We start from the raw sequence: 6,598 nt of genomic DNA, 5'->3' as shown, positions 1-6,598 counted from the left end.
CATCTAATATTGTATAAATAATGAGATTGTATAACTCCCCCAACAACGTACTAATGCGGCTAAGCCTCATCATCAAGTACCAACAAATGGCCCTAGATAATCCATATCAAATCTTCCATTGATCGTACTTTCTGTCCAAGTATCATTCATCTTAATCTTTCACATCCACGTACATAAAATAGGTAGCAATAATGACTTAATAGTTAATATATCTGGGGCTAAAAGATTTTCGTCAATAAGAAGCCTCAACATTCATCATAGGAAATAACATTTTTAGTTACCAGAGTGACTTGGAGTAATCTAACTTAGAGAGAGAACACAACAACATGGAGATCAAATGGCAAAAAAGAATGGAAGTGATTGCAAATAAGCTGCTAGTCTCTATGGAAAAATATCCAGTTCTAATTTTTTTTTTGTTTGTTTAAAAAGGACGTGATTAACACTTATGAGAATATTATCTATGGCACAAAAGGCACGGCAAAACCTTTTTTTATAATGGTAAGAGGTGGTTCCAAGTATTCTTATTCACGTGGAATTGGTAAGGTTTTAAAACTTCAACAATAAGTAGGATACATGATTGGTATAAGAATTCAACGCAAATTTTGTATTACGGTGAAGTTTTTGATATTAAAATTTTAGTTTAGATTGGAAAAAAATTTCAGAATAATTTACAATTACAGCCTTAAATTATATAAATCTTTAAGGGTATAAAAGTCGATCAATATTTCAAGGATATTTTAGTCGTTCAACATTTAGCATAAATTATTTGTGCTTTTATAATAATATAGATAGATTATTTAAAAAAATAGCATCATTTATTGTTTATTCTATAAAGAGCACTTTTTGTTTTTCATTATTAGCATATTACAAAAATTAAGCCCAACTTTCATATTCTTCACTCCATTTTTTAAAATCTGATGCATATGTGAATACCACCTAAATTCAAGATGTATTGATTTATACGTCTTTTATACTTTGTATATCAAGTATCACTTTAATTCAAAATATATTTTTATGTATATAATTTTTGTATATTTATTTGTGAAGTGCCATCTTATTTTAAGATGTATTTTTAATGTATATTTCAAATATATTTTATATGTCAAGTGCCATTTTTAATTCAGGATGTATTTTTTATATATATGTTTTTTTGTATATTTATATGCCATCTTAATTAAATTTAAGATATATTTTTTATGTATATTTCACATGTCTAAGTGTCATCATAATTGAAGATGTATTTTTTATGTATATTTTATATGTGTTAATTCAATATATATATATTTTTATATACGTTTTGTATATATTAACGTATATTATTATCGAAGTAAGATCTTTATGTTAAGAAAGGAAGAGAAAAACTTAAGAAAGATAATTAAAAAGATGGAACAAATTTAAAAAATATATTGGCTTCAGCAGAAAATAAAATAAAGAAAATGAAGAAAAAGAAGGAAAGCTACTAGATAAAGAGAAAAAAAGGCAAGATTTTTGTACAAAGAATTATTGACTTTTCATTCAAATTGCTTATGTTTAGAGATTAATAATTAATATTCCTATTTTAATGGAACTGTGTGCTACAAATATAAATATTTTCCTGCCACAACTGTAATATTGGATTTCATGCTACGAATTTGTTATATTTCTTTTAAATTGTGACAGTTATTCAAAGTTAAAAAACTTTAAATTGAAGTCTCTTATTGTAATCCTATGGAAATTTTCGTTGCTGACTCTAGATTTATTGGCTATTTCGATGTCCTTTGTCACCGTTGTGATGTTATGTCGATGAAATCATAAACATCTTATTAGGACTGTAGTCTGACTTCTCATTTATAGATGTTGAGAAATAATTAAGTAATTAGACGTTTTCAAATAGCTTAAACTTTTAGATAAGATGACTACACTCTCAACAATTTCTTTTAATTTTTGCTAACCAGGGAGGAAGCGTGATTGTTTCCTCATTTAATGTGTGTGTGTATATATATATATATATAGATATATATGCAAAGTAAGATCAAACATACGAATAACTAAAACCTAGATAAAATAATATCGAAGCATCTTTATAACAAACTGAGACAATACCTGTAATAACTGCATCGGATGCCGCTGCCTCAGGTCAACCAGGGAAAGCATAACAACGAGCCTATCCTCCACCGGCATGTCCTCTTCTAGGACAATCTCTAGCTGATTGACCACCCCTAGCTGGCTGGGCAGTCACCGACAACTAAGGCTAGAATCATAACCTAAGTATCCTAAGATATACCACCTCGAATCCTAGGGCAATCTCTCCTAACATGCCTCAGATCTTCACACTCAAAGCAACCTCTCTGTTGGCGTGACTGTTTGACTGAGTCTGACCCTAATGACCAGAATAACCATTGTATGAACTATGAGCTGGAGATGCACGGTAGGATGTCTGCCCTTAACGAGCACCGTGAGAACCATGACTCACTGGGATTCCATGAGAAATCTAAAGTGTTGAGTGAACTGGCCTACTAGAGTAGCCTCTACCAAAATGACTCTTGCCTCCATATGAGGCACCACTGAATCCTCTTAAATGACGAGACCTCTTATCCTCCACCGCCTCTCTCCCCTGACCAAGGATGTGCTCAATCATCCGTGCTATCTCCCTCCACTGCCTGCTGAAAAGTAGTCCTAATCTCTGTTTTTCTAGCCATACTGAGCTTAATTCCAAAATAAATCCCTCAATGAACCTCCCCACATTCCCAGTCTCAGTGGGAATGAATAAAGCTGCATAACAAGACAACTCCACAAATTTCATCTCATACTAAGTGACTGACATATTGTCTTGCTGCAAGTGCTCAAACTGACTACGCAACTCATCTCTCCTGGTGAATGGAATGAACTTTTCTAGGAAGAGAGTAGAAAACTAAGTCCAAGTGAGAAAATGACTATGTGGGCCTGCTATGCTCATAAGTCTGCCACGACCTCTTGGCTGCCCCTCTTAACTGGAAAGTAGTGAAATCAACTTCATCGGACTCCACAAGATCCAAGTTGCGCAAAATCTCAGGACATATCAAAACGTTGAGGATCTAACTTCTGGAATCGATCCATCTTCTTCTGCATATCAACACACATAGCATGCCTAGCTTTTGATCTAACTGCAATAATAGGCTGAACTACCCCACAACTGGTGGGATAACTTGAACTCCCGGAGTCTAGAACATAGTAGTGGACTTCTTTGGAGTATGAGTAACTTGGGTATGTGCTCACTCTTTAGTCTGAGAAGTAGTTGGAATCATAAGGATCATCACAGTCTATGCCAAATTGTTGAAGTAAGTCAAAATTCGGACCATAGTATGCTAAAGCACTAAAGTAGCAATGAAACCCTCAGGAATCTGAGTTGGTCTCGGTGGAACAACCTGATCTGGAACGTCCACTATTGAAGCTACAAGTGGCTCCTTAGAAGCTGTTGTATCACGAGCATGAAAGCTGGGGGTGCTCCGCCTCTAGGTGCTGCCGCACGTGCCCTGGTAAAGGGCTCTAGCCCTACCTATGCCCCGACCTCTACCTTGTGTAGCGGCTGCAACCTAGGGTGCTGGCTCCTGCTATGCGGCTACTGATGCATATGTTCTCACCATATGTGAGAGAATAGAAGAGTAAATATTCAAACTTTAGGATGAAACAAAGCCGCACGACAAAGAAATGAAGAAAGTGAAGTTTCCTAAATGCCCCATAGTGTCACGACCCAACTCGATGGGCCGCGACGGGCACCCGGTGCCTTACTCAACCGAGTACCAACGTAACATATCTTTCTTATTACATTATCATATACACGTGACATTCAGGCCTAATAGGCCAACATCATCATTTATAAACTCAAAATATAGGCCGACAATGCCGTACAATCTTTCACGTATATGACATATGTCTACAAGACTCTAAGAGTACATAAATGTCATAAAGGTCGGGACAGGTCCCCGCCATATTAATCAGTACATGTCCTAATCATACTGACCACATAAGCAACTCCGGAACAAATGGAGTGCACCAACATCTCCCGCTGAGCTGATCGCCTACTTGGAGGACTCTCGACTTGTCTATAGAGACCTGCGGGCATGAAACGCAGTGTCCCCAGGCAAAAGGGACGACAGTACAAATAATGTACCGAGTATGTAAGGAATGAAAATCAGTAAATAATAGACATGAGAGAAACATGGAGTAAAAGACTCGACATGTACGTCTGCATACCTCTGTGAATTATTTCATTTTTATAATGTCATGCATATGCGTATAAATATCATACCATGCATTGGTATATGCGTTCATAACATCATCAATGCTCTGAGGGCATCCTATCAAAGCATTTCAGCCACTGTGGTAAAATCATCAACGTATACCAGCTGATCAGGTGGTGGTGCGTATATAACACCATAACCTTTTCCCATATCCCATATACATATAATATACATATATACGTGTATATAATGCCATCTGGTCATGGGTCAATGTATATGTATAAATGCATGAAATGCATAAGAAATACGTTAATAATATTTTCTTGGAATGTCATAAAAATAATATGTCTTAAAAAATACGTTAATAAGATTTTTTCGGAATGTCATAAAAATAATATGCATGCCGGATAAATTTTATCAAATACGTATTTTTCTGAGACCCATGAACAGAAAATATAATAATTATTCACATGAGGAATCAAGAATATAGACACCTCTAATATTTCTATGAATAGCGTCGTTTATAGAAACTGTACATTTGCTCATTTCTTTCAGTATCATTTGGGTCATACCAAAAATAAAGAAAGGATAGCCTTAACATACCTGGAGTAGGGAAAAATCCGTATGATATTCTTGAGAAAGATTGCACCGTGTTCCTTAAGAATCACAAAATCTTACGCTTCAAAGTTTTGATCACTTTTCAAATCTTAGCATCTCACTTTAAAATTTATGAAACATGTTACTAATAAAGAATGAGATGTTTCTCTACAAGAATAGAAAATGACCGTACCCTTTTGTGGCTTTCTGGATAACACTTCACCATCCAAATGATATAATGTAGTTATCACTTCAACTATTGCCACCTTTACAAAGTGAATTAGGAGTCATCGAATATAAGATGTATTGCTGCCACGTTAAACTTCAAGACTTATCCAAAATGTCTTAGAGATTTTCTTGGAATTTTAGAGCTTCCTCCGTATGCTCTCTTAGCAAACTTATGTAATTCCTTCTTTGTTTTCATATAGTAATCCTTGTGGCCACTAGTTCTCCTAAAAATATACCACATAGCATATATTAAGGAAGAGTCATCCCTTGGGCTTTACATGGCTGCCACATAATGTTCAAGGTTCAAGAGTTATCCAAAATCTTAAATAAATTACCACTTTCTTAATTAACTTGGTAATTTCTCACTAATCCAATAATTAATCAATTATCCCAAATTACTTAAAATATTGCTCATTTTTAGCATACCTTATACACCTCACTATCATGGCCATGTGGTACCTTGTATGGTACTAGTCCATAAATACCGGGTATTTTAGCTCGGGCCATATTTTATCCCAGAATGTCAAACTTTGACGAAATTTATTTTTTTCAATTTGCTTACCCTCTCACCTTCAACAATTTACTTATCACCTGTTTAAAGTAGCATAATGCTTATAATCACGAAATAATTTCATTCCTGAACTTGCGTCGATTAACTTACGACGAAACTTTATCGTACGAAAATGCGGGATGTAACATCATTCCCCCCTTTGGAACATTTGTCCTCGAATGTTGACTAATATACTTATCATTTTCATAACTTATGTCCTCTGAATACTTTAGTACTTTTATTTCCATCTAAGCAACTGTTCTGTGAATAATTCTAAGGGCCAGGGCATTCCCCCCTTTAAGCTTCTTTCTCACACCACGACTTGTAGTCGGAATCCTTCTAATCTCGTAACTGTTGCTACTTTCTGTCATAGATCCGTTTATCCATCCGTATGACTTTACTTCCATAACTCTTACTTTGATTTATCGCTATTGAGGGCTGCTACCGAACTCCAGGTTACTTTCGTTGCCTATCCTATATGCAATAAGCTAAGTCCTTTAATGCCCCCTCATTACTGTTCATCTTAATAATGACGGCCTAATCTCATCTCATACTTTGTGACCTTTGTCCATCCACTGTTGATTAATCTTAATACCGATAACTTGGCCTCTTATGTAACACTACCGCTAGGGCTCAAGTCTCATCAGGGAACATTTGAAGTGACTTTCCTAATCCACTTAGGGGTGATACTGTACTTCAACGACCGTATTTTATAGCATCCCAATGTGATTCACTTACGTGGGTATTTTAATCTCGTACAATCCATGATATCCTCTTCAAATCATTACTCACTCGAAGGCCTAATCGTCATCCTTTATCTATCGCAATCACACCCTTATTTCACTACCAGGGCAGCATTCCATCTCTTCTAAATGCTACTAGTCATAGACTCCTTTGAGCTTATTCAGGCACCCATCAACTCTCTCTCATTTTCGTGGGCTTAATACCGAGGGCTTATCCATTCTCGTCACCTTCTCACTCGCCCTGTCTTATCCTTACTCATGTCTTCCTACAATCTTGTCGC

Source organism: Nicotiana tomentosiformis, chromosome 6, assembly GCF_000390325.3.
Source record: "Nicotiana tomentosiformis chromosome 6, ASM39032v3, whole genome shotgun sequence".
NCBI classification, from domain to species: domain Eukaryota; kingdom Viridiplantae; phylum Streptophyta; class Magnoliopsida; order Solanales; family Solanaceae; genus Nicotiana; species Nicotiana tomentosiformis.
This window is presented reverse-complemented; position numbering follows the sequence as displayed.